The 18,769-nt window shown below is 43.0% G+C and overlaps 1 non-coding gene across 1 annotated transcript; it reads left to right on the top strand.

Annotated features, from left to right (window-relative positions):
• Positions 1 to 18,048: 18,048 nt before the first annotated feature.
• Trnag-ccc (transfer RNA glycine (anticodon CCC)) lies at positions 18,049 to 18,120 on the top strand. The gene has a single exon. It is a non-coding gene; the product is annotated as a tRNA-Gly (tRNA).
• Positions 18,121 to 18,769: the final 649 nt, after the last annotated feature.

Here is an 18,769-nt window from a genome sequence, read left to right as displayed (position 1 = left end):
GTGATCAACATTAACTTCTTGGTTTAATTACCGTAGTTTCTAGGGCACTAAATCAGAAGACACGCTATTGTCTCCAATTTGTTGATTTAACGTCGACTTGGAGATAATGCCACAAGTATTACTTATGCCTAGCTCAGCCTTAAAGAAGAAAAGCTGTATGGAAGTCAACAATTGGAGATGTGAAAATTATGCTCAGTGAGTAGTTTCTCATTTTATCTTCTATTTGGCTGAGACGAAAAGGACATAATACAAATACCAGAAACATTGTACTTTTCAGGACTTGACACCAGAATCAAATGCAGTTTCTCCCAGTGTATAATATCCTGAGTATAGCTGAGCTTCAGTGAGGTTTGAAGAGCATATGCGACATGTGGATGAGTGAGAGTACTTCGTGCAGGGTGAATTTGCCTCGTTTCACTTTCCTTACTCAAATGTCTGTGTCATTCATTCAGACATACGTGTGTGTAGTCTAAACTGGGGGACAGCGGTGCATTGTAGTGAACTTACCAAACCAACAGGAAGACGATGCCTTGAGTAATAACAACCCAACGAGTAGCTAAACACTGTTTGGGTAAGGTACTTAGCCATTTCACCATTTAGGCTGTGGTGTTAGGTAAAGTACATTCACTATAAGAAAACTAACAAATGGGTTGTCTGTGAAGGAGTATTTGTTTTTTCAGTTCACCCACAAGTTCTGCACAAAGGTGTTTAAAGTGCCTGGTGTGAAATACTGCAGACCAACCCAGTCATAATGTGCCAGATCCACAGAGATTGGCACACATTCAGCACGACAGGTGGGGGAAAATGAGGTGCTCAGCTCCAGCCAGAAGTGACTGACACGGGCATAGTCTGCACATTGAACACATTCCCAGTCCTGCGACCTATAAGCAATCTGAAAAAAATTCAAGTAGATGATACTATGATGCGCCATCTGAAAGATATCTAGTTCAGCTAATAAGACTATGGAGTAAAAGGTATCACTTGCAAGAAATTATGAAACATGAGAGAAAGGTGGTGCTTAACTCACAATATCCATAACACAGTATGCAAAACTGTAGTGGCGTAAACTGAGCATTATATTAAGAATTTGTAAAAATAATTACAAATCCAATCTTAAAATCGCAAATAATATGTATTTTAGGTCACATAAATTTCCTGTAAATTCGTAATTCGTTTAAGGAATAATGGTCGAAGTAAAATGAATTAAGAAAACCTCAGTGGTACACTTCCTCACAGCAGTTTGAGACAAAGCAATGATGTGCAGGCCATGTAATTCATGTCATTCCTTTTTAAAAGGTTATTTCAGTGAATTGTGAGCATGATGCCAATCGCAAAGCGGTATGATGAATTAGAACTCAGTCGATGCTTTACACGCCATGTGAAAACCGGAGACCATGGAAAATTCGGTCTCGTTGGTTGTAGTGAGTTTGTCCACTTCCTCCCTGTCTCTGATTACGATTCAGATTGCTCTTGCGTGGGGGTGTGGCAGTTAGAGCATACAGGCAGTTACTGTAAGTTCCGTGAAGCTTTGTACTCTCTCTAGCACAATAGGATCAAGTATTTTCGATGACTAACAAGTATCTAAGGTGAGACAGGCCATATGAGTTCTATATACCTAATCTCTATCCATTTTACGTAATTACTTATACCATACGGTAATATTTCAACTATTTAGCAAATTAGTGGTTTTTAATTTGGGTTGAAATACTGTAACAAAATGTGCCAGAGTGGGCTTGCATGATGCACGCTTAATGTTTCTTCTCAAACTGTAGCACAATCCTTTATCGTATTCCAACAGTAAGAGAGTAGAATAAGTCAATTCTTGTTGCTGCTGTGTTTCCTTAGTATTTATTGGTCACCATAGTTACTTGCTTACACAACTAAAATAAGCAGTGAAAAAAATCAGTAGCTCGTTATTTTGTGTTGTGGAAGTAGTTGGTTACACGAATAAAGGTGGTGGGCAATTGTTAGTTTAATATACAACGACTACTTAAGTTCCATCAAAACAGGCAAGTAAAACTTACGATCCTCGTGGTACGTCGAGCGCCAACTCCTTATCCAAGACGAAATATTCTGCCAGTTGAGAGAGGCAAAGCACTTCGCCCTCTAAAACACGGTGTGACTGGGTTAGATGAACGATAGTATAAAACGTAATTAGCTGGGAAGTAATAGTGGTATTTATTGGTAGTATCTTTGTGTTATGGTAACTCGGCTTTCCTTTACACACTTAACACACCCGATATGCGCACGTTTAGTGACGCAACAGGTACCTTATCAGTATACTATTTCCCACCAATGTTGCGGACCATTCCAGGTGCAGTCTTTGATGGGCGACATGAAGTGCTGTCGAAGGCGACTATAACTATCTACCTGCTCGTCAGACTGAATACAGAGGGCTTCGCTGGAATTGTGTTCAGACCACTTCAACATGGTCGTAATCCATACTTCAGCCGAAAATCATGCTGTAGCCGCGTAACAGACTATAGCTCCATGACACATAGCACACAGAACACTTTCTGTTATAGAAACCACATTGCTACTGACACTACTTTATGTGAACTGAGTAGGAAGCACAGGAAATATTTCAAGTTAGCTTAATTGTCGAGGCCAGAAACCTATAAATATCTCAAGTTCGTCACATAACATTTTACATTATTATATCTGTAACCTGGACACGCTGTAGGTGATGTGCAAATATAATGTTGTAAATAAAACCAACAAGGAAAGTATGAGACTGGAACGCAATATGGACAAGTTGTAACTTAGAACAATTGATACTGATATTGTGCATAGATTGTCAAACTGTCACCAAATTCCAAACTGTTTCTTTGTGCCCACCCTGTAGTAACTATGTCTTGCTGCCACCTCAGCCTTGCCGAGTCTTCTCTTCCAGGTAGTGTTCTACTGCTCAAATTGAATTAAAACCTCAGTAGACTGGACGATGTACAGTAATCAAACATAACACACTGAGGTTGTCACGTGGCATATTTTACAGACCCCAGCACATTAGCACTCTGTATGTATTACCCAGAGATAAGGTAAACATACAAACAAAATTTCGTAACATCTGTCCCCACAATATGGCCAGCCACAATTACAAATAAAGCGAGATATGCATAGTTAGTTGCATTGATTTCGTGATGTGTTGGCAGTTAGCTAATAAGTAAAATGTGACAGGCGAAACTGAGGAGAGTGCGACATCACAACTATTCGATGTGACCAGAGATTGCATTCTGTGGCAGTGGACAGGCCGTTCTGACCTTGCCCTGGAGCCTATAAAGTGAAGAGGAATTGTGGCATCAGTCACAACCAACACAACTACATCAACGAAATTAATGTTGTATGTTTGGAGGAAATCATTGTTCTGATCAAAAAAAAAGTGAAAACTAACGATTTTGAGAAAAACATTGAATACTGTCACTGTGTAAAATTGTACCAAGTGATGTTTATGTTGACTCAATACATAACACTACTGTTCATACATTGCTGGTGACACTTTCAAGGATGTGGATGTAAGAGAAAAGTGTCTTTCCAAATTTTGTGGGGCTACTGTGGCTTTCATTAATACTTAGTCACAGTTTATAATGGTGGCATACAATAACATACTAGATCCGAAACTCACCAGTGTGTGAGTTGGATTCTGAAAAAATGTTTCTGCTTTGGTAAAGATGTGAACGTATTTCTTTGTTCTCTGTTTGACAGTTCATCTAAGCTAAACATTTGCTAACACATACATGTTACCTCAGTGAATTATTTTTTACATTATGGTACAATGTTCACAGTGCAGTCATTGTGACAAAAGAAGTTGCTGACAAGTTCTCTTCAGTTAGAAAACATAATGACGAGCTGGAACTGCTGCTCAATTGGGGAAGGTAGATGGTAAATTAAAAAGTCATAAGAATCAGTGTTAGGTCACCCAAATTCGTTACTTTTCTTCAGTTATAACATCTGCTGTCTCTTTGTAACTCTGACTTAAATGTTCCAGATTGTACTAGCATTCAAAAACTGAAGGTGTGGTGAGTATGTAATAAGCATAACGTATGCCCAAAGAGAATCGTGAAGTTGCACTGTGGCAACCTGGCAGTAACATGTTGGTTACAGTCACACAATGTGGTAGAGGGAAACTGATCTGCTCATAATTTTTGTGAATGTAGTTGCATGCACCATGGTTTATAGGCCTACTGGGGATACTCGCCATGTAAAACAAAGAGTAACGCATCATGCTTGGTACCTCTATGGTGATGTGGAAATCCAAGTTTCGTAAATAAAAAATGTGAATACCGTCAAGGATACCTGTTTCTGTTCAACTGGAATACAAATTCATTATTTCAACATTGAATGGGCTCTGCGCATATAGTAATTTTTAATGGCTTGGCTACTTTCCCCAGGTAAAGTATTAGTATTAATTGAAGTCGTGTATAAAAGGGCGCTTGTATCAGCTGTAGTACAGGATTGTCATCTGTAAATCCATGTGAGTAATTACGATTGAGTTTTTCGTTTTTATATTTCATTTCTAATCTTCGTTGTCTAATTCTCCACATAACACGTTTTTTACAAACCCTGAGCATGAAACTGTATTAGTCAGTAACACTGACGACTGACAGGATGTGATGCCAGGTCTGCTAATTACCTTTTGAGAAAATGTTTCTGTACCGACCTTGGGGAAGATATGCATACCTAGAACACAATTCTTGATCGACAAGATGTCACTTAAATTTTTCTAAAAGAGCTAGTTTTTTAATTAGTATAATGTGTTGGAAGCAGGATATTGCAGGCATAAAAATCTGCTAAAATTGCTTAGTCTGATAAGAAATACTATGTATGAAAACTAAACATTAGGTGCCCACTTTGGTCAAAATTGGTTTTACTTGGTATGTTTGTGTGTTATGTAACTGACAGACTTCAACGTTTCCAATGTGTAAGTAACATACTGCTTTCTTCATACGCAAAATCTCGCAGAGCTTTATTAATTAGACAGGCAACAGTGCCTGACAGTGCAGCAAGACGTGTGCAGAATCAAAATGTTGCAAGTTCGCTCTGTTGTAAACGCTGTGTCGAATCCTATATTGCAGCGTACAAAACTGTACTGTTTTGTCAATGGTAAAGCAAAACTTGACGATAAACTAGCCTGTAGAGGTTTAAAAATAGCTTACTTAAACGGCAGACGGATTCTGCGTTGCAACTGACTATCAGCCACAAACAGTAGTGACACCACAAACTTTCTTTCAGATGTCTTTTTGTACTGTATAAAAGCAGTCGACGGAATCTCTTGTGAGGCAGTAGTTGGCAAATTTTTAATCATACATATACCTGTTCCATTGACAACATTAATAATAAAGTTTTCACGCCCGCTTCTTTCTTCCTAGTTAGGGGCACATACACCACGGAAGGGAAGGTAAGCTTAATTTAACCAATACCAAAGAAATTTCATAAAAAATGACGTGACTTTGACGCAGTCAGCATATTAACCACAGTGTCTAACGCCTTTTAGTACACTGTTCAGAAGTGGTGGACTGCCTTAAGAGTTGTAACATACACAGCCAGACTCTGCAATCCGCAGTGATAAGAACGCTCGAAGGTGCTTCCTGCTGTACGAGGTATTAGGATTGCTTCCCACACCATTTGTATATGGGGGCACAGGAGGAACGACTGCTAAAATTCCACCATGCACCCAATAATTTGCGTACCCTTATGTTCATGTGACAGACACAGGGAAATAGTATATTTTTACGTTCCTCACTTAACACTGTGTGTTGGAATTCTGAAATTTTGATGTTCTGGTGTCTACTTTGGTTTATTGTGTGTGTGTGTGGTGTGTGTGTGTGTGGTGTGTGTGTGTGTGTGTGGTGTGTGTGTGTGTGTGTGTGGTGTTTTGCAAGCAGTCCCCCTTCGTAGAAGGATTTCATTTTCACAGTATCGAGGTGTGATATGTGCCCACTGTTATACCTACAACTTAACATTTTATTTGTATTTCATTTACTCAAATTCTTGCGTCACGTAAAAATATCTAAATCAGACATTGTAGTACTTACTCATTGAGTAACTATGTTTCTGGATTTAGCAGTATCATCACTATGAAACACAGTCTTCATGCTCTCATACACGTACATTCAGAGGTTGCCACAACGTTTCCAAGAAGTTCCGATGCTACTCGTTGACATTCATCGTTAACCTTTTTGTGTATTCCTCTAAACAATCCTCCACGTTCTTTCTTACATATGCCGGCCGCGGTGGTATCGCGGTTCTAAGCGCGCAGTCCGGAACCGTTTGCATGTTCGAATCCTGCCTTGGGCATGGATGTGTGTGATGTCCTTAGGTTAGTTAGGTTTAAGTAGTTCTAAGTTATAGGGGACTGATGACCACAGCAGTTGAGTCCCATAGTGCTCGGAGCCATTTGAATTTCTTACAAATCGTAAGAACTCCCACGAAGGAAACTTTCACATTGTCACCTGTTGAATTAAATCGCTTAACTTAAAATGACACTACCTCAGTTTGCAATTGTCAAATTTATGGTTAGTAACGCTTACTACCTTCAACAGGATGTAGAATTTGCATATTTTTCCGTTGCCAATATCATCTATTAACAGTTCATGCCATATGTCGATTTATTAAGCCAATACCGTCTTCAACATAGATCCTTACTGTGACAGTAACATACAGTAGTCTGTTTTGTTCAACATCCCATCGTTGAACTTCGGTAAACAGTGTACGATTAATTCGATACGTTAATGAAGTGTAATCTCTGAAATATGCGCAATATGAGCAAACTATCTTTTGTCTTCCTCATATAATCTCTTTGGTTATCTTCAAAATTAAATTAATTTATTTAAATAAGTTTGTTTAGAACTACCTATATGTGCAAATGATATGTTTTGTTTAAAATGATTGTTTGCTGTTACGTAAACCGCTGACCTTCACATAGGATTCTTAGTTATTCTGTATGGAAAAGGTAGTGTGGTTCCCCTCGCGCGCAAGTTGTGGTTGGCCTAGGTGGAAAAGGTGGAACAAGAGTCAGTTGGGGACGAGCTACCAAACTGTTAACTGCCCATGTAAAAGTTATATATTGTGCTGGTTTCGAGAGAGGCTTTTCCTGACGCTTTCCAATGTCTCGCATGGATGGATGAAGAGCTGGAATTTTTCTAAAATGGGTATCTATCATCGCCACCAAGAAATGACAGAGTCCAGCAATTCTACCTGAAAATCCACCTACTAACATCCAATCGCCACCACATTGCACAATCACTGTAACGGAACACTATAATAATGTACAGTGAAGGATCAGCTTATTCGATGTGTTAGTGTGCTTAAATATAATTTATAACTGAGTATATGTACTTAACTTTGTTTTTTTCCTTATGATAACACCGCTCAGGTTCCTCGCCGTTTCGACTAAAATGATCACCGAGTGTCCTTTCTGAAATAACGTTAAAGCCCAGTGTTATGCTAATTAATGCCTCTTCAACAAAAAGAAAGTTAAAGCTAATATGACAAGAGAGTGAGTTAAAGTTAATGACGCTTGCTGAAAATAATTTTCCTATTAAAACTGCGTATTAATATGTTGTTGCCAACTTCAAAGATAAAAGTTCTTAAGACTGATGCTTATAAAGTTTTTCTTAGTAAATGATGACATTGCTGTCTGTTATAAATCGCAGAGGGTGAGTAAATATCTTACAAATATGTTAATTTCGTGTCTCACTGCAGTAAAAGTGGAAAAATGCAGTTGTGGAAAGTTATACTCATGCTTGCCAAGCACTAGTTTCTTTTGTGTATTGAAAGTGCATATTAATGTTGTAACAGGATCTATAGCTTGTCTATTATGTTCATGGTAAATAACAATCACTAGAACGACCACTATCTATGAAAACAGTAACTACTTTTATTCAACATTCAGTGAGAAGTTTTTTCTTAGTGACATACTTTTAACTTTCATTCTAAATAGAAAAGTATTCAGCTGAGAGAGAGATCTAACTTACGACCAGTTCATAATTTTGCAGTCATCTACATTTACAATTTTTTTATAAGATAGGTTCAGTATTACTTTTTAAACATTTTCCTATGTCTATTTTCTGATTCTACAGTCAATATTGATAGTAATATAATTGAGACCATTCAATTAGAACAAGCCTTGAAGGCAAAAGTGTATGTCGTTTTCTGTTGCCATTATGCCAATACACATGTTATCTTCTGTTATCATTTTTTTAAACGTGAACATACACAGGTGCCAGAGTTCATTGCGCTCACGTGTGGCAAAATATATATTGTTTGTCCGTTACAGCTACTCTTACTTATTTTCTTAAATAAGAATGTCAATAATTCTCTTGCCTAATTAGGCTGACGACCGTTTTCCTTACTCTTTGAACAGTGTAGATAGGTAAAACACTGTTTGTTACTGTTTAAATATTTACGCAATTCTGACTTCCACTTCCGATAAGCCACCTCCGTTAGGTACAACACGGTCAACGTAACAGAATTCCTCTCAGAAGGTAACACTGCTCTGTTACTTCATACCATAATTACTTTAAGCAGAATAGTTCCATTTTATAAACTGCCTCCAGCCTCGAGGTTATACTCTACTGGAAATTGAAATAAGAACACCGTGAATTCATTGTCCCAGGAAGGGGAAACTTTATTGACACATTCCTGGGGTCAGATACATCACATGATCACACTGACAGAACCACAGGCACATAGACACAGGCGACAGAGCATGCACAATGTCGGCACTAGTACAGCGTATATCCACCTTTCGCAGCAATGCAGGCTGCTATTCTCCCATGGAGACGATCGTAGAGATGCTGGATGTAGTCCTGTGGAACGGCTTGCCATGCCATTTCCACCTGGCGCCTTAGTTGGTCCAGCGTTCGTGCTGGACGTGCAGACCGCGTGAGACGACACTTCATCCGGTCCCAAACATGCTCAATGGGGGACAGATCCGGAGATCTTGCTGGCCAGGGTAGTTGACTTACACTTTCTAGAGCACGCTGGGTGGCACGGGATACATGCGGACGTGCATTGTCCTGTTGGAGCAGCAAGTTCCCTTGCCGGTCTAGGAATGGTAGAACGATGGGTTCGATGACGGTTTGGATGTACCGTGCACTATTCAGTGTCCCCTCGACGATCACCAGAGGTGTACGGCCAGTGTAGGAGATCGCTCCCCACACCATGATGCCGGGTGTTGGCCCTGTGTGCCTCGGTCATATGCAGTCCTGATTGTGGCGCTCTCCTGCACGGCGCCAAACACGTATACGACCATCATTGGCACCAAGGCAGAAGCGACTCTCATCGCTGAAGACGACACGTCTCCATTCGTCCCTCCATTCACGCCTGTCGCGACACCACTTGAGGCGGGCTGCATGATGTTGGGGCGTGAGCGGAAGACGGCCTAACGGTGTGCGGGACTGTAGCCCAGCTTCATGGAGACGGTTGCGAATGGTCCTCGCCGATACCCCAGCAGCAACAGTGTCCCTAATTTGCTGGGAAGTGGTGGTGCGGTCCCCTACGGCACTGCGTAGGATCCTACGGTCTTGGCGTGCATCCGTGCGTCGCTGCGGTCCGGTCCCAGGTCGACGGGCACGTGCACCTTCCGCCGATCACTGGCGACAACATCTATGTACTGTGGAGACCTCACGCCCCACGTGTTGAGCAATTCGGCGGTACGTCCACCCGGCCTCCCGCATGCCCAATATACGCCCTCGCTAAAGGGCGTCAACTGCACATACGGTTCACGTCCACGCTGTCGCGGCATGCTACCAGTGTTAAAGAATGCGATGAAGCTCCGTATGCCACGGCAAAATGGCTGACACTGACGGCGGCGGTGCTGCGCAGGTAGCGCCATTCGACGGCCAACACCGCGGTTCCTGGTGTGTCCGCTGTGCCCTGCGTGTGATCATTGCTTGTACAGCCCTCTCGCAGTGTCCGGAGCAAGTATGGTGGGTCTGACACACCGGTGTCAATGTGTTCTTTTTTCCATTTCCAGGAGTGTAGTATAGCAGTAGCGGACGGGAGAGGTATACACCCATAGATGATTTTATCAGTATTATTTCGTATCGGCAGCGATCAGTTATTGACGAAGTATTAGTAGTAGGGGTTGCGTGATAGGTTCGCCTTGAGCATCAGGCTTATAAATTGAGTTTATGTTCTAACATGAGCAAAGGAAATCACTATGTACATTCGTAAGGAACGTCGAGTACTGTTGTAGCAAAGCGAAGAGTATGTAAAGTCATGACAAAAGTAATGATATTTCCATCTCCAGAGCCACAGCCGTCAACAGGGTGTATTTCGGATACTTCACTTATTGTCGAATGTCATTCAGCTGAATCCGCGATCGTAACATTTAGTTGTAAGAAAAGGATAAGATACATGTGACCAACTTCTTAGTATGATGATTCTACCTGTGCGTGCTTGGCGTGCAGCGCCATTGACCTGTGTGAGGATGATCCACAGTTCCGGTTAACGGTAGGTGGTGTCTGAATTGAGAAGACTGTTGGAGTGCAGGAATGTAGTTGAGTTAACCAGATGATCCTCTAGACGACCGAATAGCGAATTAATACTTAATAAGTGTTGGATAGCTGTCGTGATCGCGTGTGTCTGCGTTGGACCGTTATTCCCTCTCATGTAAATTGTTCGGTGAACTATTTCTGCACATTTCGCACCTTTATTTAGTTGAGAGAAGATAGATTGTGGTGCATACATCTAGCATGTGAAAGACACCTTCGCCAGTTCTCTAGACATGAGAAACATCTTATTTGACTTAGTAGCAGATTCCAAATCATCCCTATAATTTACTGAGACACCCTGCTAAATCCGCAGGACAGGACAGAGGGCCAAAATAAGTGGCTTTCAGTTATACTCGAACATGTATCTTCATTTATTTGTTTAAAAATTTTCTTGGCTCTTGTAATATTTGAACGTAGCATTGGTTTTTGGAACTTAATTGCTGCGCCATAAAATCTCAAGCATTAAGGGGAAGTCCACTTCAATTTACAATCGGCTTAAAGCCCATAACTTAAGACTCACACCAAAATCAGAAATTTAAAAAGCAGAAGGCCTTACCTTAAATTAGTTTTTTCAATCAGGCTGAAGGCCCAAACATTCTTACGCCTTAAGGTCGTAACAACCTTAATTTAAAAACCGGCTAGAAGCCATTCAAACAAACAACAAGAACAAATCAGAAAAGGCATTACGGCGCTCAGAACTTTCCGAGGGTCGGTATGGAATTCAAACACTAACGCTCGCTTAGGTGAGACAGGCAATCGGCCCAACCATTCTCGATCAGACGACAACCCGACACAGTCGACGTACCGACCGACAAGATAACTTCCACTCCACCCGACCAGCACACAACAGGGAGTTGAATGGAACACCGTAGAAGCTATTGGCGCCCACAACCAATTATACACAGTTGCAGAAGCAATGAGAACACAGAAAGCCAGTCTTGGAATTTTGCGTTCTTGTGAATTTGGCAAAGTTTCACTGAAGCTCGAAATTTAGTGCGGACGCCATTGCGAGATGTTTTTAATAGTTTCCACAACGAAACATTGTCCCAAAGTGTGGTAGCTGGCCGTATGTAAAGTACACCAATGACAATAAAGTCAATACCGTAACTGCGCGATAGCAATGGAAATGTTACCTATAATGGTGCGACTAAAGCGGAGTTACTAAATATAGTTTCCCATAATTCCCTCACGAAAGAAGAGAAAGTAAATATTCCAGAATTCGACACCAGAAGAGCTGTTAGCATGAGTGACATAAATGTAAATATTTTAGGTGTTGGGAAACAACTGAAATGACTTACGAAAGGCAAGTTTTCCGGTCCAGATGGTATACCAATCAGCTTCCTTTCATAGTATGCAGACACAATAGTGGGTTTCTTAGCAATCATACACAACCGCTCACTTAACGAAAGGTCTGTCCCTAAAGACTGGAAAGTAGCCCAGGTCACACCAATACTCAAGAAAGTAAACAGGAGTAACCCCTTTGATTACAGGCCCATATCACTGACCTCAATTTGCAGTAGGATTTTGGAGCATGTACTGCACTCTAACATTATGAATGACCTTGAAGAAAATGACTTACTGAAACATAACAAACACGGATTAAGAAAATATCGTTCTTGTGCAACACAGCTAGCTCTTCATTCCCATGAAGTAATGAGTGCTATCGACAAGGGATCTCAGATTCCATATTCCTAGATTTCCAGAAGGATTTTGATACCGTTCCTCACAAGCGACTATTAATCAAATTGCGTATGCATGGAGTATCGTCTCAGTGGTGTGACTGAATTCGTGATTTCCTCTCGCAGAGGTCACATTAAGAACAAGAGTGATATCTGGTGTTCCACAAGGTAGTGGCATAGGCCCTCTTATGTCCCTAATTTACATAAATGATCTACGTGATAATCTGAGCACCTCCTTAGACTGTTTGCAGTTTATGCTGTAATTTACCGTCTTGTAAAATCATCAGGCGATCAATTCCAATTACAAAATGATGTAGAGAGAATTTCTGTATGGTGCGAAAAGTGGCAATTGGTACTTACCAAAGGAAAGAGCGAGGTCACCCCCATGGATAATGGTCCTAAAAGAAATCCTATAAATTTTGGGTATACGATAAATCGCACGACTCTAAAAGCTGTCCAATCGACTAAATAGCTTGCAATTACAATTACAAGCAACTTAAATTGGAAGGACCACATAGATAATATTGTGGGGAAGGAGACACAAAGACTACACTTTGTTGGCAGAACACTTAAAAGAGGCGACAAACCCACTAGAGACAGCCTTCATCACACTTGTTCATCCTGTGCTGGAATATTTCTGCGGGATGTGGGATACTTAAAGGTAGGATTGATGGAGGACATCAAAGTCCATGAAGGGCAGCCCGTTTCGTGTTATCGTGCAATGTGGGTGTGTCACTGATAGGATACGTGAGTTGGAGTGGCAGTCACTGAAACAAAGGCAGTTTTATTTGCGGCGAGATCTATTTACGAAATTTCATTTGACAACTTTCTCTTCCGAATGCTGAAACATTTTGTTGATACCCACGTACGTAGGGAGAAATGATCATCATAATACAATGGAAAGATTTAGGTATTCCTTTTTCCCACGCACCATTCGAGAGTGGAATGGTAGAAAAGTAGTACGAAAATGGTTCGATGAACCCTCTGCCAGGCACTTAAGTGTGAATTGCAGAGTAACCATGCAGATTTAGAGAGCTGTCAAATTACACACCATGCTGGACAGCGATAACACGATGAGGAAAATATATTGCCTGAATTTACGTCAATGGCCAGGGCAGGTAACCGGAACGTTAAGGGCCAAAAGGCAGAAAATTACGCTGGTGCACTTCAATTAAAAATAATAAAGTACAGTTAAACTCCACTGGAGGGTGCCTAAAATTTGTCTACTTTAAAACACACGTCGTTGCTCGTGGAAATGTCCCACCGGCCGACAACGAAATCAAAACGACACAATGTGAACAGTCGTGAGTTGTTGGTAAATTAAGTCAAAACTCAACTTTCGTGTCCAGAATTGGTGAGCCACGGAACTCGTAGCAATGGGAGCAGCACCACACACTCCAACCGCGCATAGACGCGCCAGTGGCCCTCGCCAAATACACGCTGTGGACATTTCCTCGCTGCTCCACGCCAACAGACCAACTGCTCGCACGCAGCACAGCCGCAAACTATAAGCGCCACGGCATAGATAGTACAGGGTGTGAATATCGACACACACCGCTACTGCCACTTATAGAGATAACAGCATAATCGAGATAAATGCGGGAGACTAAACCCACAATAGCAATCAAGGTGTAATCCAATATATAACACGAGCCAGCCACGGCTCAGCTACATCACCAAAATCTGTATTCCGAGTGGAAATATCAGTTTTCTCTATTTTTTCGAGTTTCCGCGCAAATGTCTCCACAGACGTGACACGTCTCTAGTTAGTCAGTGGTTTACAGCATGCCCCGCCTAGCTAAGGTTTCCGGTTTGTAGAGTAATAATTTCCTGTCTATTTCTTTAGAACTGTGTTGCTGGAGCGGTCGGCAGGATACTGCTGTGCACTTGATATCGAGAAGTACCACAATAATGGTAAATAACATGGCAAACCATGTGAAAATACATATGTTCTCGTAATCCCAGTGTCTGGAGATAGGTGTAGAAAAGCAAGCAAGCAAGCAGGTCCAGACCAGAAACAGTAACGTGTGTATGCCGAGGGGAACGAGCCCGAATTTCTAGAACAGTTCTGCCCGCTGAGGACGCTCTGGCCACCTGTCGGGGGTGGATGACCGCCAACTTCGCTGGGGAATATCTAGTGCTGTGAGAAGAGTATTTGGTGATACGTCTTAGTAGTATATGTACGAATGGTGTAAGAGCACTGATTTTGTATGGTGCAGGATACGAATTGTGTGTTTACCACATCGATACCGTACACTGTGATACACTGCTGGGTTGGATGTCTGCTTCACACTCTAATATTCAAGCTCCTGTCTTCAGTGGGAGAGCAATGTAATTAAGAGACTTTCCATATTGCACGATCTGTAGGTCACTTCGCAGGGTTGAATTGTCAGTGGAAAATGGTGATATGTACAAAATACAATCATAATGCTCCAGTCATTCACAAGACATCGTTCATGCTGGTACATGGGACCGTCTACAAACCTGATTCGAACAAGATGGAGGCAGGGTATGTATGGAAAGTTCTGAGAAAATAAGTGTTAAAAGACATGTTCAAGCAGACCATCCATTCGCCACTGTGGCATTAGGACATCTTCTCACTTGTAGTTGTAGGATACCGAAAATGGCAGCCTTTTTTTTTCTTTTCTGTAAGTAAGTGCTTCCAATTCTGTTTGCGTAAATGTTTTGATTTCTCCCCGTTTGTGCTCAGAGAGCGCTCTTTTTCCAAACAAGGAGAATGCTTACATGATTAGCAATGATTTCGCAAACGAGCACAGGTTTTTAGCAGTGAGAACGTCTAACGTTTGTGAGACGTATGTTGATAGCAGGACGAGTATTTCGCTAGACGCGTCAACCACGCTGGGTAATGCTGCATGGATAGAAAGAGCTCGAATATCGTGTTAGGATCACTAGGAACAATGTACCCTGTGCTATTCTGTGACATCAGTAGCCACAAGTATGTTGTCAGCAACGGTAAACACACGCACTGCCCAGCGGTGTCCCTATTACGGAACGGGCGTGAGCGCTCCTTGGAGTTCTGTGACGTCGGTATAAACTCTAAGTACTCTAACTGTATACCCGAAAATAGACCCAACTTTCACCTGCTCGCTATAGGCGGCAGCAGCGGTTTCAGAGCGATGGCTCACGCTGACTTGCGTCCTGTGGCGGCTCATGGCGGCATCGACGCCCACGCACCCATAGTGTCTGTGCTCTGCAAATCCGTCTTCCCTCCCGTCCAGTCACGTCAACAACGGTGCCCAGGTGATCACTGATTTCAAGAGGAGTTTATCAGGTGTATAAAAGTGATGCCAGCACATTATGCCTGAGTGACCCGAATGGGCACCTGTGATTGGCTTGGCAGCTGATAGCTTCTCAGGCGGCTGCCAGTGCATACCGACTTCTCAAAGCATGTGCGGTAGCCTCCTGTGCGTTCTAGTGGATGGGGTGGTGGACTGTATCTGCGCACTTTGTTTGTGTGTCTGTTGCTTCATTTTGCAGGCAGGTCTGTAGGCTGTACAATGCATTATTTGGACAGTTCACGAGTTGATATCGTGCCTGCACATCAGTGTATTGCATTATTTTGGAGTAGTTTGCATGTCTGCAGAGTGTGGTATCGATAATTTACGAGTAGTTCACAGGCCTGTATGCTGTGTGATAAAAGTACTATCTAACATCCATCCCTAAATAAATTGTTCCAAAATAAAATATACTCCTTCCTCTATCCAGCACCCCAGTGCAGGCTAAGTTATTTGCCCCTCCCCAGACAGCCACCTTGGTTCATGTCACGGAATGGATGACAGCGCCCTCTAATGGCGGTACTACGTAGTAGGTCAGCGGGACTCCAGACCCTATGGCGACGGCAGTTTGCTTTCATATCCCCAGCCATCTTGGATTATGTCACAGAACGGACAACCCTGCCCTCTGGCTACAGTACTGTGGATTCTGGACCCCATGGCGACTACATTTCAGGGTGGTACTGCCTCTGCTTAAGTAAATAGAGCATGCAAAATACTTATGTCCAGCAAAGGCAAAGTCCTCTGGCTGCTTTTTCCGAGGAAGTGTCAGTTGGGAGACTTCAGTTAGTGGAGGTAACCCAAGTGAACTATTTTCCCACCATTTTCTTAGGTTAGTAGAGGCGTGTAGTACTGTCCTGATGGAATGTGAAATTACCGCCATTTTGTGGGGCAGGGGAGGCGGCTTAGGTTAGTAGAGGTAGCGCAATTGACCTATCTTCCAGCCAAAATCCACCATATTGGTTGACGACACAGCCAGCATGTTGGATGACGTCATTTACTGTTGACAAGTCTACAGGCCGGCATCTTGGATGTAGTCATCGCCGTCTTCTTTGGTACACTTAGCAACAATGGAGAGCAGGGTGGCACCCGCCATGTCCCCGATACTTTAATGTACCATTCTCAAGTTAAGTATCTTTCCCTCGAATTGGGAACAGGACTCCTAGAAAAAATGTTTTTTGGGATTGGGTAGACGCATCTCACGTCAACGATGCCTGGACAATGCCCCCAAAGGAGATCGTCCATAATCTTCTTTGTTCCCATGCTGCTATTGCAGCCCCTCTGGGGCAAGTTACTTTCGCTATTTTTGCAAAGAACCTCTTTAAATTTTGGATCCTATGTTCGTTAACGTAATTTAAATTGCTGTGGGAGGCATCATAGCACATCAACACTGTAACACAAAAGGGGGAGAGTGGGGGTGAAAGGGGAAAGGTCCAATAGCACGCAGAGATCCCGCCTATCACCCATGTAATCACTAACCACGCCCACCTCTGCTTAACTTCATTAATCGAAAGGGAGCCGGCCGTTGGCTACCCCTGAGCGAAACGTTCAGACTTGTAGCTCGATGTGCAGATCATTTGGAATCTACGTGGCAGAGTCTCGCGGGAGACTGCATTTCCTATTGGCGGAGAAAGTGGGATGGCCTGTGGAGGGATCGAACCCATGACCTCGTTACCAGCACGACGCTATACCCCAAAGGGCTAACGAGCCACGCAACACTGTCGCATCAGCAGTCCAAAACCGCAAAATCATCTCCTCTTCCTTAAAAACGGCCCCGCCAATCACGTGAGCATGTATCTCTTTTCCTTGACTTTCTCTCACCTTATACTTGGAACCCAGAGCAGCAACACCACGAAGACGAAAAACGGCCCTGAGAAGATTTCTCATCTCAGCCTGGAAAATTGACGTTCCGCTACCAGTAATGGAACCCTGGCCTCCTGTGTGAAAGCCAGGTATCCTAGCCACTAGACCATACCGGACATACCTCAAGTATCAGCTACGTGTGAATGGGTCCAGAAATATTTCTCCTCCACGAACTTTACGGCCGAATCTGGCGACAACGCTGAACTCTGTCCGCCACCACGATCCCGCTTACTCACTCCCAAAGCGCCCAAGTCATACTACACAAACATCGCTTTCAGTCTCAAGTGTAAGTAGCAAAACTATAATTAGTAATAACTGCAAACAAACACTCTCACGTTGACGCAAAGGAGCCTGGGTGGTAATAAACTGTAAACACGGCCTTACCTCGCAAAAGCTATGCTGTGCGTTTCACCGTCGTGGAGAGAAAATGAGATGGCTGGGGTGAGGGTCGAACGTACGCCCTTGAGAAGACGTCACGCGCTGCCCACTGCGACAGGGAAGCACAGGAATTCTTTTCCCACCATGCCGAACACGAAAGGGTGGACTTCTCAGCGGAAGTCAGTCCTGCGTCTAGTTACAGTGCATCGCCCTGGGAGCGGCGTGGACCCGCGTTCGGATGTGCTGGCGGGCAGGGCGCCTGCAGCAGGGTCGCTTCGGCCTCTGGTGGCAGCAGGGGCGGCAACGCATCGCGACACAGGATGCGTGCAGCGGAATTCGGCGGTGGTGGTGTAACGGTCAGCATGATTGCTTCCCAAGCAGTTGATCCGGGTTCGATTCCCGGCCACCGCAAGAGGACTGTCATTTTTGTGCTTCTGTTGTCACTGTGGTCAATATCAATATAGCTGCTATGACTGTCGTGCAGGTTGGTGAATAACAATAGTTAACCAGGAACTGCTCTTTTGGCTTCTGCTGTCACTTTGGTCAATATCAACACGGTTGCTATAATAGTCGTTCAGGTCGATGGATATCATTAGTTAACCTGGACCTAGTGTTTTTGCTTCTGCTGCCACTGTTGTCAATCTCAACGCAGCTGCTATGATTGTCATGCACATCGGTGGTTAACATTACTTAACCTCACTGGAGTGTTGAGAATTTTTTTACGATTGTCCATGCCTACCTCCACGTGATCCCTGTTTGTGCCCGTTGGGTACCATGTCTCGAACAAAAAGCTCTGCGAATGAAGACAAGTCTTTAAGCACTTCCTCTCTTTGCTGATGGAGGAGATGCGTTTCTGGAATCGACCATCACCCGTGATGAGCCATGGCAAGGCATCATTATGATCCTGAAGGGAAGCGAGCTAGTACAGTGTCGAAATCGCCAGGTTCTCCGACAACAAAAAAGACGAAGGTTGTTCCAACTGTGGAGAAAGTAATTATGGTCACATTTTTCGACTGTCATGGATTGATTTAGGAGGCTGCTGTTCCCCCTCATGCTACTA

The sequence above is a fragment of the Schistocerca gregaria genome, chromosome 8, assembly GCF_023897955.1.
Source record: "Schistocerca gregaria isolate iqSchGreg1 chromosome 8, iqSchGreg1.2, whole genome shotgun sequence".
Classification (NCBI taxonomy): domain Eukaryota; kingdom Metazoa; phylum Arthropoda; class Insecta; order Orthoptera; family Acrididae; genus Schistocerca; species Schistocerca gregaria.
This window is presented reverse-complemented; position numbering and strand designations above follow the sequence as displayed.